This window comes from Hyperolius riggenbachi, chromosome 11 (assembly GCF_040937935.1).
Source record: "Hyperolius riggenbachi isolate aHypRig1 chromosome 11, aHypRig1.pri, whole genome shotgun sequence".
Lineage (NCBI taxonomy): Eukaryota > Metazoa > Chordata > Amphibia > Anura > Hyperoliidae > Hyperolius > Hyperolius riggenbachi.
The window spans coordinates 40,019,670-40,041,056 of record NC_090656.1 but is presented as its reverse complement, the minus strand read 5'-3'; the positions used below and the strand labels follow the sequence as shown (position 1 = coordinate 40,041,056).

At 44.2% G+C, this 21,387-nt stretch overlaps 1 protein-coding gene and 1 long non-coding RNA gene across 2 annotated transcripts in view; one reads left to right on the top strand and one right to left on the bottom strand.

Moving 5' to 3' along the window:
• The window catches only part of LOC137538416 (uncharacterized), a 115,890-nt gene that overhangs the window by 78,605 nt on the left and 15,898 nt on the right, over positions 1-21,387 (top strand). The window lies entirely within an intron of this gene.
• The window catches only part of SLC7A10 (solute carrier family 7 member 10), a 336,986-nt gene that overhangs the window by 314,517 nt on the left and 1,082 nt on the right, over positions 1-21,387 (bottom strand). The gene's annotated exons all lie outside the window — the stretch shown is intronic.

Genomic DNA, 21,387 nt, shown 5'->3' with positions numbered 1-21,387 from the left:
GATCCGCAAAATGCTAGTAGATTTTGAAACGCTTTTTCTTATTTTTCTGTAGCGTTTCAGCTAGCATTTTGCGATTTTGTGAAGCGTTTTTGGTGTAGTAGATTTCATGCATTGTTACAGTAAAGCTGTTACTGAACAGCTACTGTAACAAAAACCGCCTGGCAAACCGCTCTGAAGTGACGTTTTTCCGAGCGGTTTGCGTTTTTTCCTATACTTAACACTGAGGCAGAAACGCCTCCGCAATCCAAAATCTGCAGCAGCCCAGGAGTATGCGTTTCTGCAAAACGCCTCCTGCTCTGGTGTGCACCAGCCCATTGAAATACATTACCCAAGCGTATCCGCAGCCGCAAGCGGATCGCAAAACGCAGCCGAACCGCTCTGGTGTGCACTAGGCCTTAGAGCTTGCTTCTATTATGAGGAGACGAAGGCGCAGGAGGAGGGTCTGTTTAAACCCCCCTCGTATTTTTCGTGAGAGAACAGTTCTTGATAATTTTACTGAGACAGAGGTGGTGAAGAAGTTCAGACTCACTCGTGATATGATTTATGATATGATCCGGCAGTAAAAGGCGGGAATACTCTGGTCACGTAGTGGTAAAACTCCGTCTCCTACCCACAATGCTTCACTTTCAAGCTTACAGAGAGGAAAAGTATCCCATGTAAATCATTAATACTGATTACCTAACTCTCTGCTTTCTCACACTTTCCTCATGCATATCTCTACATTATCCCCTGCTATCGAACATTTTCCTCTCTGTCCTCTCACACTGGTGAATTGACTCCAGAGTGTTAAAATACCTCATGAGATAAACTACCTTCCTTTTTTCTCTTAGTAAATCCTCTCTGGTGAATTGACGCCAATGTGTACACCTGTTATATCTTTGCCATAGGTGACTTCTGCTTTTTTTTTTTTTTTTGCTTGTATGGGTGGTAACAGATCTCTGTGGTGATAACCGCACTTCGCACTGAAGAGGGATAATTCACAGCATTCTAAAGGATATTTATATTATTTTGAAAAATCAACAACAAAAACACATATCCTTCCTGAACCAGCTAAGTTCATAATTGTGCACCTAGGCAGAAGCTTCTAACTTGGGGGTTTGCTACCCAGTGTCATGTATGCTTGTTTGGAGCCATCTACTACAGCCAAAAAAGCAGGCTACAGTCATAAAAGTAAAGATCATTTTTTATTAACATAATGTAACAAACTAGCTTGAGCAGCACTGATATCTGTTGTGTCAATTTTTCAGTGGTAGTTTGGTGTTTCTAAAGGGGATTGTAACATCCCCCCCCAAAAAATTATCTAAAAATAGTTAGTGTTCCAAATATATATGTAAACTCCTTTAGTTTTCTAAAATAGGGCTCATAACTTTCTCTCTGCTCTAAAAGATTAGGCACAGTATGAAAAAAACAATCAGGGAAAAAAAATGTTACAATGCACAGAAATGCCCCCAAAAGCCCTGGAAATTTATTGGATGAACTTTCAGGGAGCAAAAGAAGAGTTCCTGTACAGCCAGTACAGCTAACACAGAGGCCTTTGAGTCATGCCTACTGATTTCATGCTTGTTACACTCAACTGAAGCTAAATACACAAACACAGCTCAGTGCAGCTGATTTCTACATAATTGCTATGTGTAATGAACACTTTTCAGTCGGTTCTTTGCAAGAGCTCGGGTTCACTTTAGGGCAGAATTCATGTCACTTTTGGCATCACAGAGAAACAGTAAAGATGCAAACCAGCATAAATATTTTCTTTTCTTCATATCACATTTCTCTTACATCTGACAGTGAACATCAAAAACAACAGGATAGGTAAACTTAAAGGACACCTGAGGTGAAAATTAATTGATAAGATAAACAATTGCATCTATCCTTCTAGAAATGCCTTTTTTTTTTTTTAGATATCCCACAGTTTTATATTTAAATCTACTTTTAAGGCTACTTACACACCAAGACGTTGCGTTTTAGGGGACGTTATGGTCGCATAACGTGCCCCTAACGCAACGCATGGCGGTGCGGGACAGGACGGTAGAGTGAGCCACGTTAGGCGGCTCTATCCGCATAAGGTCTCCCAGGGTGGCGCTGATTGGCCGCCGGGACCACGTGATGCGGAGCGAGACACTCCGCATCACGTGGTCCCGCCGGCCAATCAGCGTCCGCCAGTGCAGTGCATATTAAAGAGACTCTGAAGCGAGAATAAATCACACATGCCCCTGCTAAAACGCCGCTATCGCGCGGCTAAACGGGGGTCCCTTCACCCCCAAACCCACCCCCGCAAACCTTGGTCGTCTTCTTGGTCGCATATTTTCTCTTCCTGGAGGCAGGGCTAACGGCTGCAGCCCTGCCTCCAGTCGCGTCTATCAGCGGCGCATCGCCGCCTCTCCCCCTGCCCCTCTCAGTGAAGGAAGACTGAGAGGGGCGCGGGAGAGGCGGAGATACGCGTCTGACAGACGCGTGTGGGGCAGGGCTGCGGCGGTTAGCCCTGCCCCAATGCGGAAGCGCTCCCCAGCTGTACGGAGGGGATTTGGGGGTGAAGGGACCCCCGTTAAGCCGCGGGATAGCGGCGTTTTAGCAGGGGCACACATGCCCCTGCTATCTATGAGGTCTGAAGCGAGATTTATTCTCGCTTCAGACTCTCTTTAAGTAGCCATGTGCGTGGCTACTGTAGCGGCATCTCCCTGCCTCCTCTCCGCCCCCCACTGAGTATGTGCAAACAGTCTAACGCGGCTAAAGCCGCTAGAACGCACAGCATGCTGCACTTTCACTACAACGTGCAGCGTTACATGTAACGCAACGTGGGCAGTGTAAACAGCCCACTTGTGTTACATTGCTGTGCGTTGGGGGAGCGTTACAGGCTGCACTAACGTGTGCCTGTAACGTCCCTGTGTGGAAGCAGCCTTAAGGTTTTACTGTTTTATTGTTTCTGCTCAATGACACCTTCAATGAAATATGCCAGAGCTAAAATCTATGAACTATTGACCCCTTTCATCTCTGAGACGACATTTTCTGCATAAGTGTTTTATGACTGTAATTCCTTATCACTGAGGGTTACACTGTAGTCTGTCCCAGTACTGACTCACAGTAACTGCCACTTACATACCTGATTTTTAAACCTTTCAGGCTGAGAAAGAAAAAATGAACATAGGCTAGTTATACTGTAAGTTTGCTTGGCACTGTACATACATGCCTATCTCATGTCACATGTCACCGTGGGTATCCTTTAATAAATAATTTCATATTGGATGATTTATTTCAATTCTTTTCAGTTAATATGGAGTTTCTTCCCACTGTAATGTGAACGTGTATTCAGTTTCTCTGCAGTAAAGCAAACCTGTGGAAACATTTACATATTGCAGCATAGTCCTAGATAGACTCAGTACCCGGCACCAGCGGGGATCGACTGATGCCAGATACATGTGCTTGCTGGTTGCTTCAGCAACCGGCCATAGAAGCACTACTCCCCTCAGGTGCAGGTTGAATACTCACCAAGCCTCCACCGATCCTCCAGCGACGTCCTACAACACCTCACGGGTTCCTAGTGGCTTTCTGTGCAGTGAAGCCGGAGTGTCAGCTGACCCGCACTGGGTCATGTGACGGACGCCAGAAGCTGCTAAGAGTCAGGGAGGTGATGCAGGACATTGCTGGAGGATCGGTGGAGGCTCCATGAGTATTTTGCAGCTGTGTAAACCCCCCAGAACACCCCAAAGCAAAGGTCCCCATTATTTATCAGGCATGCCGGTTAGTTGAGACTTCCGGTTGCCTGAATTCTGGATAACAGCGACTCTGCTGTACTGCTTTATGAATTTTTTTATGCATCATTAAAGGGGAACTGAAGTAAGAGGTATACGGAGGCTGCCATATTTATTTCCTTTTAATCAATACCAGTTGCCTGGCAGCCCTGCTGGTCTATTTCTCTGCAGTAGTATCTGAATAACACCAGAAACAAGCATGCAGCTAGTCTTGTCAGATCTGACTTATAAGTCTGAACCACTGAAACACCTGATCTGCTGCATGCTTGTTCAGGGGCTATGGCTAATAGTATTAGAGGCAGAGGATCAGCAGGGCTGCCAGGCAACTGGTATTGGTTAAAAGGAAATAAATATGGCCGCCTCCGTATACCTCTCTCTACAGTTCCCCTTTAAGTAAAAAAAATTGTATAAAATTGATAGAGAAATCTGTGACTGAATTGGTGTTTTTAGCAAAATGATCACTGCCTCCAAGTCGGCCTTCAGGGCCTGAGTTACACTAAGACCGCTTCTGAGAGTTCTTCAAAGCGCCCATGTTTAGAAAAGCGCTTGGCCAATGAATCGCTATGAGGGTGTTCCCACGGCAGTGTTGTGATCTTGTTAAAGGGAACTTTAACTGAGAAGGATATGGATGTTTCCTTTGAAACAATACCAGTTGCTTGGCAGTCCTGCTGATCTCTGTGGCTGCAGTAGTGGCTGAATCACACACCTGAAACAAGCATGCAGCTAATCCAGTCTGATTTCAGTCAGATAACCAGATCTGCATGCTTGTTGAGGGGCTGTGGCTAAAAGTATTAGAGACACAGGATCAGCAGGAGAGTCAGGCAACTGGTATTATTTTAGAGGACCACTATAGTGAAAAATTGTAAAATGTTTAATTTGTGTAAACATAAACAAGTAAGAAGCACTTCTCTTGCAGAGTAAAAGGAGCCATGCATTACTTTTCTCCTATGTATGTATCACTTACAGTAGGTAGTAGAAATGTGACAGAACCAACAGGTTTTGGACTAGTCCATCTCTCCATAGGGGGATTCTCAGCAAGGCTATTATTTTTTATATAGACATTCTCTGAAAAGCATTTATACAAAGATGCTGGCCAGCTTCACTGCCCGCTGCACACTTTTTTTTGGTAGCTGGACAGAGCAACTGTCATTCACTAAGTGCTTTTGAAAAGAAACAAAACCCTGAGAATCCCCTATGAGGAGATGGGCTAGTCAAAAACCCGTTGGTTCTGTAAGATTTCTACTACTTACTGTAAGTGACAGCAATATAGGAGAAAAGTAATTTATGGCTCATTTTACTCTGGAAGAAACATACTTCTTGTTTGTATGTGTTTACGTATATTTTAAATTTTACGATTTTTGCGATAGTCGTCCTTTTAAAGGGAAAATCCATATCCTTCTCAGTTTAGGTTTCCTTTAAAATCGCAAACGTGCTGCATCCAGTATTTTCTGGAACGATTCAGCTTGAATAAATGTGCAAAAATGCACAAACCTTCAAAGATCGCTCTGAAAATTGCTTTGTAAAAATTGCTCAGTGCTAGCATTGAGATTTTTGGTGTGAACTAAGCTTAGAAGCAGATTAATGAGGATTTATGCAGCTACTTAAATATTAATATGTAATCATTAAACACAACGACTTGCCCCCGAAACTCGTAAGTCACATGTGCTGCTGATGTCAGATTCAGGCGGGGTGTGATTTTCCAGGCCTGATGGAAACACATGGACACCATCATCTCCGATGAAACGCTGCCCGTACCCCCAGCGCGCACTAAACCTGTCATCAGAGCGCTCCCCAGGAACGCCGCCTGACTCACGGAGAGTCATTGGATCCACTCGCATTGTGAGCTGTGAAACGCTACACTACAATTATTACACCGCTCCAGGGAAAGCCCGCAGCTAATAACGGGGGCCGCTCGTCCAACTTGGCAGCTTCCTCTGCATGAGAAGGGATTTCTAGAGTGCGACGTTTGGGAATGATTACTGCAGTTTTGCTGGAAACGCTGCAGTGGTCTTAAGGCTGTGTTCCCATTTCAGCTGAGAACAGATTTTTTTTTTCCATTCTCTGCTCAAAAACTGAAAGTGAACAGAATCCTATTTTATATATGGGAGCTGCTCACACTTGTCACTCTGCAATGGATCACTTTTGTGCAGTCCGCAATGATCCCGGGCAGGCAAATGCATTCCCTAGCCTATGGGGGTAACACATCTGCCCCGGGCTCCACCCGGACTATCAGAGGGGAGATTACACTGCACACTACACTGTCCCCTCCTGCTGGCCGCACGTGATTCCACGCAGGTAGGAAATGAGCATTAAAGGGGGAAGCGTAATGTAAGCCAGAAGTCTTTTCCAGTTATAAGTGCACAGCTTTCTTGTCTTGTCTTGTATGATACCTATTTATAGCATAGCTGTGGAGTCAGTACAAAAATACTCCGACTCCTCATTTTTGAAACCTCCGACTCCAGGTACCAAAAATTGCTCAGACTCCTCCACTCTGACTCCTTAGTCTAATTTTTACAAAGGCTATGGATTCGATTCAAAATTCATCCGACTCCGACTCCTCACTTTACTGAAACCACCAACTCCGACTCTAGGTACCCAAAATTGCTCTGACTCTGACTCTCCTACTCCACAGCCCTGATTTATAGTACTCTGCACAGATACACGGGCCGTGCTGCAGACCTGCACAATAGTATGGTGGTTAGCATGCTCGCCTTGCAGCACAGAGTTTGCATGTTTTCCTGTGTCTGCGTGGATTTCCTTTGGGCACTCCAGTTTACTCCCTCATCCCAAACACATACAGATAAGTTATTTAGCTTCCTCCCTAAATTGGCCGTAGACTACGATACATACACCACACAATACATACATACAGTGGCGTAGCTAAGGAACTGTGGGCCCCGGATGCAAGTTTTACATTGGGGCCCCCCAAGCACTCTATAAATTGAGGGAGGGCCCTTAGGTGCCCCTCTGGCCCAAGGGTCCCAATGCGGTCGCAACCTCTGCAACCCCTATTGCTACGCCCCTGTACATACATAGACACATGACTATGGGTAGGGACTAGATTGTGAGCCCCTCTGAGGGACAGGGTCCATTCACACTTGCGCTTTACAAGTGATTTCATCATCGCTAGTGTTTTGAAAAACTCTTGTACAATGAAAAGTATATGGAAGTGTACATCTAAGTGATTTGCTGAAATGCAAACGCGTTGCCTGCAGCACCTTCTGAGCGATTCTAAGCAATTAGCATTTCAATGTTAAAGGGATACTGTAGGGGGGTCGGGGGAAAATGAGTTAAACTTACCAGAGGCCTCTAATGGTCCCCCGCAGGCATCCTGTGCCTGCGCAGCCACTCACCGATGCTTCAGCCCCACCTCCAGTTCACGTCTAGAATTTCAGACTTTAAAGTCTGAAAACAACTGCGCCTGCGTTGCCGTGTCCTTGCTCCCACTGACGTCACTAGGAGTGTATAGCACAAGCCCAGTATGGTCTGTGCCTGTGCAGTAAGCTCCTGGTGACATCAGCGGGAGCGAGGACACGGCAACGCAGGCGCAGTGGTTTTCAGACTTTAAAGTCTGAAATTCCAGAAGTGAACCAGAGGCGGGGCCAGAGCATCGGTGAGTGGCTGCGCAGGCACAGGATGTCTGTGGGGACCACTAGAAGCCCCGGGAAAGTTCAACTCATTTTCCCCCGACCCCCCTACAGTATTCATTTAAGTATAGAAGCGCTATTAAACCGCTGTGGAAGCACTGACCTGTTCACAATCAACAGAGTTTTTCCAGCGAATTTCCCCATCAAACCTTGCAGTTTACCCACAAAACACTTCTTTTTCCCGTGCAGATGTCATTTCCTGTTTATGGTAGACTTAACCATTTCAGCCCGCGGGGATTTTTCACCTTATGCATCGGAGCAATTTTCACCTCCCATTCATTCGCTAATAACTTTATCACTACTTATCACAATTTATTGATCTATATCTTGTTTTTTCCGCCACTAATTAGGCTTTCTGTGGGTGGTAAATTTTGCTAAGAGCCACTTTACCGTAAATGCATTTTAACAGGATTAATAAGAAAAAAATTGAAAAAATTCATTATTTCTCAGTTTTCGGCCTTTATAGCTTTAAAATAATCCACGCTACCATAATTAAAACCTATGTATTTTATTTGCTCGTATGTCTCGGTTATTATACCATTTAAATTTTGTCCCTATCACAATGTATGGCGACAATATTTTATTTGGAAATAAAGGTGCATTGTTTCCGTTTTGCGTTCATCGCTATTTACAAGCTTATAATTTAACAAATGTTTGTAGTATACCCCCTTCAAATGCATATTTAAAAAGTTCAGACCCTTTGGTAACTATTTATGTCTTTTTTTTTTTTTTTTTTTCAATTGTAATTTTTTTTTTTTCCATTAAAATTTTTATTTGGGGAATATTTTGGTGTGGGGCATAAACAGTTAATTTTTAATGTTGTTCTCTGTGTAAATTGTAATGTTTAAATTTTTTGCTGTAGTTTTACTATTTGGCCACAAGATGGCCACCTTCATTTTTGTTTTCAATCCTTGTACTTCCTGCTAAGCGGAAGTACAAGGGCGATGCGGAACTCTCTCCGGGCAGAAGAACTGAAGCCTCACAGGTGAGCGCTTCGGTTTTTCTGCGGGGGAAAGGGATTGGTGATCGGGAACCATGTTCCCTTTCACTGATCCCAGGGCTACCGGGCGGCACAGCGGGGATGCGGGGGCGCGCCCGCGATCGCGGGCGGGAGCGCGCCCAAGCGCGGGAGCGCTGCAGAGCTGCCGCCCGGACGTGAGCTTCACGTCCGGGCGGTGGAAATGGTTAAACACAGCTTATTGAACTAAAAATCACAAACCGCTAATCGCTGAATCGCTGCGTACAGTAAAAAATCGCTGGAAAATCTCTAGGAAAAAACACTGGAAAACTCCAGAAAATCGCATAGGGATTGTTCACACTACAAGAGCTTTTTAAGCGCTAGTGATTTTGAAAAGCTCTTTTTAATGCAATGCTATGGGGGAATTTTTACAAAATCTCATCGCTCCAGTGTGCACACACACGTTAGCAAGAGCTTTTAAAATCACAAAGCGCTTAGAAAAGCTCTTGTAGTGTGAACAGACCCTTAGTGATTGTGTTTAGTGATTTCTAGTGTGAATGGGCCCTAAAGTGACAAGCCTATAAACTCTGTACAGCCGGTGCTATATAAATACTAAATAATAATAATAAAGCGTTTTATCAGTCATTTAGAGCATTTTTGTCCCCAACTTTCCTAATGTCATATGTATTAAAGACATGCCCTAGCACAGCAAAGAAAACTGTGAAATATCAATATTTGTTACAAAAGAAAACACAATAGAAAACAGCACTGAGATCCAAGTGCACCGGCCACAGCTTAGTGATGCAGCTAGAGAGGAAAGCATTATTATTGTGTATATATAGCACTGACCTCTTCTGCAGCACCGTATAAAGTACATATACTCACCTAAAGGATTATTAGGAGCACCTGTTCAATTTCTCATTAATGCAATTATCTAAATAACCAATCATATGGCAGTTGCTTCAATGCATTTAGGGGTGTGGTCCTTGTCAAGACAATCTCCTAAACTCCAAACTGAATGTCAGAATGGGAAAGAAAGGTTATTTAAGAAATTTTGAGCGTGGCATGGTAGTTGGTGCCAGAGGGGCCGGTCTGAGTATTTCACAATCTGCTCGGTTACTGGGATTTTCACGCACAACCATTTCTAAGGTTTACAATGGTGTGAAAAGGGAAAAACATCCAGTATGCGTGGGCAAAAATGCCTTGTTGATGCTAGAGGTCAGAGGAGAATGGGCCGACTGATTCAAGCTGATAGAAGAGCAACCTTGACTGAAATAACCACTCGTTACAACCGAGGTATGCAGCAAAGCATTTGTGAAGCCACAACACACACAACCTTGAGGCGAATGGGCTACAACAGCAGAAGACCCCACCGGGTACCACTCATCTCCACTACAAATAGGAAAAAGGTGCTACAATTTGCACAAGCTCACCAAAATTGGACAGTTGAACACTGGAAAAATGTTGCCTGAGCAGGTGCAGAGACGAGCAACAAAGTTGATACGTGCGATGGAAGGTCTCACTTACCAATAAAGGTTAGTTAAACTGGGTTTATTTAGTCTAGAGAAAAGACACCTTAGAGGGGATCTAATTAACATGTATTAATACATCAGAGGGCAATATAATAGCTTGTCGGATGAGCTTTTTGTCCCTAGGCCTTCTCAAAGGACTAGAGGACATGATCTGCGCATGGAGGAAAAACGTTTTAGCCATTTATTTAGGAAAGGGTTCTTTACAGTAAGAGTGATTAAGATGTGGAATGCATTGCCACAGGAAGTCGTTATGGCAAACTCTATACCTGCATTTAAAGGGGGCTTAGATGCTTTCCTTGCGTTGAAAGACATCCATGGCTACAATTACTAGGTAATGCCTAAGGATGTTGATCCAGGGATTTTATCTGATTGCTATCTGGAGTCGGGAAGGAATTTTTCCCTTTTGGGGTTAATTGGACCATGCCTTGTAAGGGTTTTTTCGCCTTCCTCTGGATCAACAGGGATATGTGAGGGAGCAGGCTGGTGTTGTACTTTATACTGTTTGAACTCGATGGACGTATGTCTTTTTTTTCAACCAAAATAACTATGTAACTATGGTCTGATGAATCTCGATAGAGTCAGAATTTGGCATAAACAGAATGAGAACATGGATCCATCATGCCTTGTTACCACTGTGCAGGCTACTGGTGGTGGTGTAGTGGTGTGGGGGATGTTTTCTTGGCACACGTTAGGCCCCTTAGTGCCAATTGGGCATCATTTAAATGCCACGGGCTACCTGAGCATTGTTTCTGACCATGTCCATCCCTTCATGACCACCATGTACCCATCCTCTGATGGCTACTTCCAGCAGGATAATGCACCATGTCACAAAGCTTGAATCTTTTCAAATTGGTTTCTTGACATGACAATGAGTTCACTATACTAAAATGGCCCCCACAGTCAGCAGATCTCAACCCAATAGAGCATCTTTGGGATGTGATGGAATGGGAGCTTTGTGCCCTGGATGTGCATCCCACAAATCTCCATCAACTGCAAGATGCTATCCTATCAATATGGGCCAACATTTCTAAAGAATGCTTTCAGCACCTTGTTGAATCAATGCCACGTAGAATTAAGGCTGGAACTCTCTTCCACAGCCTGTACGTCATGCTCCAAACCTGGGCATCTTCAAACGCACTCTTAAAACACACCTTTTCAGACAAGCTTATAACATTCTATAGCCCTTATTTACTTATTTGTCACATTGTAATCAGAGGAAAAGGGTTACTGCCTCATCCATCCTCCACCTCCTTACCTAGTGTGTCCCCCACTACCCATTAGATTGTAAGCTCGCAAGGGCAGGGTCATCCTCCTAATGTTTACTGTTTTGTAACAATTTTAGTGCTGCTTGGAACTCTGCTGTACATTTGTTAGTTGTATCTATGTTCCCCTTGTCGTCTTATTGTGCTTTGTAAAGCGCTGCGGAATATGTTGGCGCTATATAAATAAAAAATAATAATAATAATGCAGTTCTGAAGGCGAAAGGGGGTCAAACACCGTATTAGTATGGTGTTCCTAATAATCCTTTAGGTGAGTGTAGTCATGTCACTGACTGTCCTTAGATGAATCCAACAATCTAATCCTACCAGAGTCATAGTCTAATGTCCTTCCATATTATTATTATTATGTATTTATACAGCACTGACATCTTCTGTAGCAATTTACAGAGTACACAGTAATGTCACTTACTGTCCTCACAATCTAATCCTACTATAATCACAGTGTAATGCCTCACCATATTATTATTATTATTATTATGTATTTATATAGCAGTGACATCTTCTGCAGTACTTTACAGAGTACATAATCATGTCACTGACTCTCTGTATGCTAGGTGTCAGGAACCAGCCCGCGGCACGCCTGCGTATACGGTTCCCGACTGCGGGTTTGACCAGATCGAGAGGGGTGCAGCCTTATTCAAGCTAAAAACAAGGCTGTGACCCCTCAAACACTTCTCACTGCCACCACTAGCTGTCGCTAGACACTTCCACTCTGCTGTCGAGTGCTCAGCACGCAATCCGCGATTTCGTATTCGGGTCAGCTTTGCGCTTTAGGCCGAATACGGGAACGCCACGCACACACACGCACAATTGCAAGCTTACACTGTAGTGAAGCAAAACCACTAACAGTCGTTCCGAACGATACTGTCAGCCACTCTGCTGTCGAGCTACTCGCACTGGCATTTTCGTATGTTGGGTCAGCTGCGCGCTTTAGGCCAACGTATGACAAACGCCCCACACACAATGCAATTACAATCTCATACGGTAGCGTTGCTCAAACGTACAATGCGGCATGGTCTTCTACACAGTTACACTTCAGTCAGTTCTAGGCTATGAGTGTTAGTTTAGCACAGCAGAAGTCACTTATTAAATAACGATTTAATATTCCAGAGAAAAAATGGAACAATGCAGAAAATAATATATACAAAAGATGTGCAAAAAAAAACTGTAAAAGTTACAAAATTAAGAGTTTACAAAGGTACACACAAGGCTATTTGCTTACCCAAAATACACAGGAATCAAGATAGAAGAACCTTGGGCTTGGGTTTTGTGGACGGACACAGTTCTGGTTCGACCAGGAGCCACTTAGCTTGGACCGGGAGTCCAGCTTCAGCTACCGTCAGGAGTGGACTGATTTTAGGTATCTGCCCCCTGCCTTTTATGCTGGAATATTTGCTTTGAGGCTGCAAGCCCATTTGGACAGGGGAACTAGTTTAATTAAATCTCAGACATAATTCAATTTCCAGATATCTAACTTTCACGTAAGAGTGCATTTTTGCACACACCCAACAAAAGACTTCTTTAATATCCAATTTCCCCAGGTAAAAGTCTATACATCAAAAGATTGTGAAGTGAGGCTTTTCAACATTGCATCAGGCTGTCATGTGTAAAGTACCCTGATAGCCTAGGAAGTTGGCAGATTCAATTAGTCCGATTGTCGTTTGGGACAATTGGGTGTCTACATGTCAAAGAGTTCAAAAGCTATGCAGACAACCCAATTAGCAGTGACCAACTCTCAGAGGAACTGCATACAGAAACTCAAAAGCACTTCCTATTGTCATACAGCAAACACAGCTTTCCCCAAAGCCAGAATGGCTGTAGCCGACATCACATATGATACAGTCAGAAAAATGAAAGAAACATGTTCTTGTATTACCCTTAACCTTATCAGCATCACAACTAGCTGCTATATTCCTGACACTAGGTACAAACGATACGTTTTTACATTCGATAGATGCGTTCAATAGATAATTTCCGACATGTCCGATATTACTTTCAATCGTTTTACCACTCGATTTCTCATGGAAGTGAATGGAAATTGATAAGAAAAGATAAGAGAATCGAGCGGAAAAACGAAAATTGATCGAAGGGCAGAACCGACCGAAAAAACGTATTGTGTGTACCTAGCATTAGAGGAGATCACAATCTAATCCTACAATCCAGTCACACAATGACCAAGTTAATGAGCTTTGGGGTCCTTGGCAGCAATTATGTAAATGTTTCCATTGAAATGAAACAAATGAGATTGGCTGTTTGTGGCTCTGACCCCTTTTCTGAATTTGAAACTCAGTCACCCAGTGACCGACTGTAGCAGGTTTTAGGGCTGTGCCATTAACAGTGTAAGAATGGCAGCAATATAAATATTCCCATTGAAAATCAATAGGTTAATTTTGATTGGCTATTGTAGGCTCCACCCTCTTTCCTGAATATTAATCTCAGTCACCCAGTAACCAACTGTGGGAAGTTTGAGAACCCTTTCATTAACAGTGTAGAAATGGCTCCATTTTTCATTTTCCCAGTGACCTTTTTTTTTTTGGCTCTGTTGACTTTTTGTAACCAATGACCAAGTTTGTGAGCTTTGGGGTTCCTGACATCAATAATGTAAGAATGGAAGCAGTTTATCAAGCAAAGAAATCTGATTGGCTGTTTGTGGCTCCGCCCCTGTAGTGAATTTGATTGCCAATAACCCAATGACCGACTGTAGCAGGTTTGAGGCCTCTGCCATTAGCAGTGTAAGAATGGCATCAATTTAAATATTCCCCTTGAAAAACAATAGGTGGATTTTGATTGGCTGTTGTAGGCTCTACTCACTTTTGTGTATATTAACTGCTTGACGACACTTCCACGCTGATTGACGTGAGCAGCACGGCACGCCCAGGACCACTCCATGCCAATTGGCGTGTAGTACTGTGGGCGGAGATTGCAGGGGATAGCGTGCGCCGATGCCCTAAGGCAGCGCTGTACTGGGGACAGCCGTGTGACACGGCTGTCCTCCTGGGTGGCAGAAAAGTGATCCACTGTCATAGGCTGAAGCTTATGACAGCCTAACACACAGGTTGACTGGCGGAGGAAGGGAGGGCTATAAAAATAAAGAAAAAAAAAACAGTTAAATTTAATGAAAAATAAACAAATATACAAAAAAAAACAACCATTGGGGGAGCAATCATAGTCCACCAACAGAAATCTCTGTTGGTGGGCAGAAAAGTGTGTGTGCGTGCGGGGGGGATGGGAGAAATTACTTGTGTGCTGAGTTGTACGGCCCTGCAGCAAGCCCTTAAAGCTTGGAAAGGGTTTGGGAGGTCCTAAACTTTTATTGTTATCCTGATCAAAACTTACTATCTGACACAGACTTCCTGTCTCTCTAATTTATTGGCTCTAGTTTATTGGCTATGCTAATTTGAAAGAAAAACCGTAAGCTTTTAGCTTGTAAGCCGCCTTCAGACCCTATTCCTGTTAACTGACAATGTTACAACATACAATCAGAAGGAGGTAGAAAGATTTATTTTGTTGCAAATATAAGTGTCATCGAGATACATAAATTACAAGGGATCTAGCAAAGATTGTGAGGCAAATAGATAAGACCCTTGGCTTACTTAACACCCACATAGATTTAGGCTGACATGGGGCCTGATTCACAAAGCGGTGCTAACAGTTAGCACCCTGGTGAAAAGCCCTTTATCATGCCTAAACTCAGTTTAGGCATGATAAGTTTAGGTGTGATAAGTTTAGGTGTGATAAGTTTAGGCATGATAAGTTTAGGTGTGATAAGTTTAGGCATGCTAAGTTTAAGCACCAATTGGGTTAGCACCGCAGTGCACAGCTGATCAAAAGTTTTACGCTAGCAAAGACTGGTGCACTTCGTATAAAGTTTAATGGCGCTGCTTTGCGTGCAGGACTTTGCAAGCGATCTAAACTTATCTAAACTTAGCATGCCTAAACTTATCACACCTAAACTTATCATGCCTAAACTTATCATGCCTAAACTGGCTTTTCACCAGCGTGGTGCAATGGTTATCATGCCTAAAGTCTCTAACTGGGTTAGCACCGCTTTGTGAATCAAGCCCATAGAGTTTTTTTACAGACCCTATCCTGTTCTCTATACGCTGCTGGAGCCTGGAAACCATTAACTGTATGTTACTGAGCAGGGGGGGGGGGGGGGGGGTTACTCAGAAGGGACACAGTGATTTCCAGGGCCCCAGCGTGCCCCCTTTATCCACATTTCACCATGTACACAGGACCCACATTACACTCTCCCAGAACAGAACCTAAAGGGGCTGCCTGTATTGTCATTTGCAGTTCAGGCCTTCCTGGACAGCCTCATATTAGATGTTTGAGGCAGTTTTTTTTCCTGAAAACACGATCACTGCACCGCAATGTACTTACATGGCATCACATTCTTTTTTTGTGTTCGTATGTGAATTTCGGGATTTATCAGACAGTTGGTCTTAAGATGGGCGAGTTTGTATTTTGTACTATAGAATAGAGTTGAATTTCTGTTCTGTATGGGTGCATCTCTGGGGCTCATTCACATAGATATGCACCCGCCCTCTCCTGTAACTCTGCTGCTAATTGCTCCTGTTTCTGCAGCATTCGGCTCAGCACTGAGCAGCAATCATGAGGCAATCATAAAACCGATAATACCGATATGTGGACATGCACAGTACTGCGAGACAAGACAAAAAACATTTATATCGCGCTTTTCTCCTGGCGGACTCAAAGCACCGAAGCTGCAGCCACTAGGGCATGCTGTATAGGGTAGCAGCAGTGTTAGGGAGTCTTGCCCAAGTACACCTTGTTAAATTTTTGCTGGTTTTGATTTCTTTGCTTTAGACTCGCTATTCTCTGCATTATACTTCAAACATAAACACATCAAAAAATTTATTGACACTAATTATGATTTTGAAAACACGAAGCCTTGTTAAAATGTCAGAGAGACCGTAAAAATAATAATACAAATATTATGCTGGTGCTTCAGTAAGTGAAAGCTGAGTAAGTACAGCAATGTAAGATATTAATGTAAATTGGCGGAAGATGACAGAAGACTGTTTAATCATTTTATAACAACCTCTTTATGGCGTTATATCTTACTATTGGAGGGCGCAGAGCTGCCTGAAGGAAGAGCGAAGGCGAAAGCTTTGTCCCGGTTATGTGAGGAGAGGGCGTGGCTATTGCTGGTGAAGGGTAAGGAAATGCACTTATCCTAGTAGAACTGTGCACTGCATATTTATGGCACCATCAATGGATTGCCAGTGATTGTTTTAGGGCTCAGACACATTTTAAGTGCTTTTTGGCCCTCAATCGCAGTCACGATTTTACAGCAATTTTAATGTAGGTCAATAGGATCATTTTTTAAAAAGCTCTCAGATAGCTCTGGGGGCCAAAAAGTGCTCAGAAAAAAGTGCTTATAGTGTGTCTGAGCCCTTACTTTGGGGCCCCGTGAGGCCGTGACTGTGACCTGACTGACCCTGACTGGGACCAGGTGGAATGACCTGCAGGTCACATGATTCTCCCATCACCAGCAGCCTCACTCCCCCTGTAATGTAGTGTACCCGGCAACCCGTATATTGCATACTGTATGTTGAAGGCACATTCTATAGACTGGAGAATGCACGGCATCATCTAACCTTCAACTACCCATGGACATCATCTCACCACTATCCATGGACCATGCCTGGATTCATTCAGTGACTGGCAGCAAGCTTTTAATATCTCTTGTAGCCCATAGGCATAGAGGTTGCCTCAGAAGGCCAGCCCAATGCCCTGAGTACTGAATTGGCTCCTCATTGGTGAGGATGGCTACCAGTACCACCAGGGCTGTTTTTGACTTATATTTTTAGGGGGGTGTCAAAATCAATCACGTAAGGGGCCAACAAAAATATTGTTTTTTTTCAGTTTATGATTCAAGTTCTTACTGGATTAAAAAATTGAAGGTTTTGTGATTCCCTACTGACTACTGCATAACAAAACCACAAAACCTGTCGAACCTACATTTCCGATCTTACTCAGAGGTACACACCTAGCCGCTCACTCCGCTCTTCCAATGAACTTTGCCTAACCGCCCCCCGCATCACCCAGTCCCATGCACGCCTCCAGGACTTCTCAAGAGCTGCTCCAACACTATGGAACTCCCTACCTCCACCTATTAGGGCAGCCCCCTCCTTCAACATCTTCAAGAAAGCCCTCAAAACTCACCTTTTCACTCTGGCCTACTACCCCTCACAAGTGCTCTAAACCCACAGCTGAACTCTGGTCTCCTACCTCTCGTGTCCCTACCTCTCCCTTTAGATTGTAAGCCTTTGGGCAGGGTCCTCCTCCTTTTGTGTCCTACCTGATCATGTACCTCCATTGCTGTGAACCCATGCTATGCATCTGAGTGAACCTAACTTGCCTAATTGCCATGCTCCATCCAGTGACTGACTAAGCATTACCTTGTACTCATACTGTGCTGAGTGATCTGGTTTGCATGTATTCGGGTATTGTCATATTGCTGTATGTCACCCCTAAATATTGTCTGTAACCTAAACTAATGTCCAGCGCTGCGTAATATGTTGGCGCTTTATAAATACAATAAATAAATAATAACTCTGTAATCTGTTATACCTTCTAATAAACTGTTTTGAAAACAAAATGTAAAACCTAGTCTAAGTTACGGGCCAAATTGTTTATTAAGATTTAACATTTAGTGAACAACTTCAAACTGGTGTAACTATAGTTAAAATGGGGAGGAGGGGGGAGGTGCAGCCCCTCCCCCTCCTCCAGAGTAGGGCAGTAGAGCAGTTTAATATGTACCTGCTGCTCCGGCAGAAAAGGATCAAGATGAAATGTGGCTTCAAGGCTAGCCTTTATTTCCTCCATAGTCTTTTTGGTAAGTTGGGGGGAGGGGGTGTTTTACCAGCCACACGAGTGGGGGTTGATCCCCATAGAAGGGGCCCCATGAGTTGTTGCTCAAACTGACAATGTTTTAGCCAGAGTCACCAGTGTGCTCCTCTGGATGGGGAGGCAGGGTTCTGTTGTACTTTTACTGCTTACAGTGATGCACATTTGAAGCACTGGAGGGCCACATAAAATGGCAAGGAGGGCCACATTTGGCCCGCGGGCCTTGTATTTGACACCTGTGATCTAACCAGTCAATACGTAAAGGAGTTATCAAAGCAAAAGTAACAAAATAAGTGCTACTTACCCAGGACTTCCTCCAGCCCCAAGCTCCCAGCATGTCCCTCACCGCAGCTCTGCACGCAGCCATGCGCCGCAGCTCCCTCCCGGCCCCCGACGATGACGTCAGGCCAACCTCCAGCTCGGCCTGTACTGCGCATGCGTGAGCGGCGCTGTCAATCACCGCCACGTGGAGCGGACGGCGCAGAACTACTGCACCTGCGCAGTCTGCTCCGGTCCACGTGGCTCTCGCGCATGCGCAGTACAGGCCGACCTAGTGGTTGGCCTGACATCATCGCCGGGGACTGGGAGGGAGCTGCGGCGAATGGCTGCGTGCAGAGCTGCGGTGAGGGAAATGCTGGAGGAAGCCCTGGGTAAGTAGCGCTTATTTTGTTATTTTTGCCTTGATAACTCTATAGAAGTTATAAGTATATAAGTATATATATACTTATAAATATATATGTATTATATAAGTATCTATAGAAGTGATTGGAGCACAGGACCAATAGAGAGCTAATACTGCAGTTTTGGGAGGGCCCTTTGGGGCCCCTCTGGCTCAAGGGCGCCGATGCGGTCGCTACCTCTGCACCCCCTATTGCTACGCCCCTGACTGAGGAATTGCATGCCTGGTCTAGAAAGGTAGTGCAGGTTGTACCCTTTTTAAATGCTATGAAGAATTGCAGATGGCTCTTGAACACACAGCGGCCCTAATTACTTGTGTTGCTTGCGGCAAAACGCTGCTGAGCTGAACAAGTGAGATTGCTTCCGCTGTCTCACTAAAGGGTTGTTTTCTCTTAATTCTTGCTTATATTAATTTCTTTAGGAGAGTACAGTTTTCCTCTATAACAGTGTCCAAATGTAGCCTTCTGTGCTAGTAAGTGCATTTTACCAGTTGGCTGCTAACAAGGTCATTACCAGGCTAAACTGCTGACGGGCTGCCGGACTGTGAATAGCAGAGCTGGGGGGCGGAGAGGGGGAATGACCCCACACATGGATTTTATGAGGCCTCCAGCTGTTTTTCATATTGCTCTGTCCCATAACACATGTATTTGGAGAATGCTGGACTAAGCTACAGGGCCTGGTATCTGTGATTTGCCGTGTAGATATAGTCAGGCAGAGATCTACAGTATTCTATGGGATCCAAAATATGTACCAGGAAATATTATTATTATTATTATTATTATTATTATTTAGTATTTATATAGCACTGATATCTTCTGCAGCCCATTACAGAGTACACAGTCTTGTCACTGTCCTCAGAGGAGCTCACAATCTAATCCTACCATAGTCATAGTCTAATGTCCTACCATATTATTATTATGTATTTATATAGCGCTGAAATCTTCTGCAGCACTTTACAGAATACACAGTCATGTCACTGACTGTCCTCAGAGGAGCTCACAATCTAATCCTACCATAGTCACAGTCAAATGTCTTGCCATATTACAATTATGTATTTTTATAGCAGTGACATCATCTGCACTACTTTACAGAATACAGAGTCATGTCACTGACTGTCCTCAGATTAGCTCATAATCTAATCCTACCGTAGTCATAGTCTAATGTCCAACTATATTATTATTATTATTATTATTATTATTATTATGTATTTACATAGCACTGGCATCCTCTGCAACACATTACAGAGTACACAGTCATGTCACTGACTGTCCTCAGAGGATCTCACAATCAAATCCTTACCATAGTCCTAGTCTAATGCCCTACCATATTATTATTATTATTATTATTATTATGCATTTATACAGCACTGACATCTTCTGCAGCACTTTACAGAGTACATAATCATGTCACTGAATGTCCTCAGAGAAGCTCATAATCTAATCCTTCCATAGTCATAGTCCAATTTCATACCATAGATTTCCAATAGATCTGTGCACTGTGTGGCAGATATTATGCTCAGTACACACTAAGCATCCCATCGGCAGGTAATAAAACAGGAAGTTGTACCGTGTGTACGGCTTCTTGCACACAGGGACATTACAGGCGCACGTTAGTGCAGCCTGTAACGCTCCCCCAACGCACAGCAATGTAACACAAGTGGGCTGTTCACACTGCCCACGTTGCGTTACATTGTAACGCAGCAAAGTGCTGCATGCTGTGCGTTCTCCGCAGCTAAGCCGCGTTAGACTGTTTGCACATGCTCAGTCATGTTGGGGAGGAGGGGAGAGCGGCCGGGCACATGGCTAATTAATATTCACTGCACTCAGTGACGTGCAGTGTTTACTTCCTGGAGCGGCCGCTCTGTGCGGCGATTGGCCGGGCGGGACCACGTGATGCCGCATGCGTCCAAGAGTACGCATCACGGCATCACGGACGCCAGAGTGAGCTGCACAACGCGGCTCACTCTGACGTCCACACCAGAGAGCACCAGGCGTTGCGTTAGGGGCACGTTATGTGCCCTATAACGTCCCCTAAACGCAACGTCCTGGTGTGTTACTAGCCTTAATGCCCAAACTGCCCCTGATCGATAAAGAGATCGATTTTCCTATTATAACTTCGCAAAATCGATCCGTTTATCAGAAACAGACCGAACAGGTCGGAAATAATCATCCGATTACCTTTGATCGGACCGGAAGTCGTATCTACCTAGCAATAGATCCCTCTTTGATCAGATTTAGGGCTCGTTTCCACTATCGCGAATCTGCATGCGTCCAACGCATGCAGATCCGCACATGTAATGCAAGTGGATGGGCCTGTTTCCACTGTAGCGTTGTTGAGGTGCGTTTTTTTTCAGCGTGAAAAAAACGCACAAAAGAGCCAACGATTTCGCCTGCGTCGGGAATCCGTGCGAATCGCCGCTAATGTATTTAATAGTAAAAACGCATGCGTTTGTTACATGCGTTTTTACCCGCGATTTCGCGTGCGATTTCGCACCTTTTTCAATTTTATTTAGCCCTGGCAGTGTCATGGTTAATTTCGCATGGCACCCTGCCATGCGAAATCGCAGGCGAAATCGCGGGTAAAAACGCATGTGGAAACGCATCCGCATGCGTTTTTACAAGCGTCGGAATGCGGCCGAAATCGCGTCGCAACAGTGGAAACAAGCCCTTA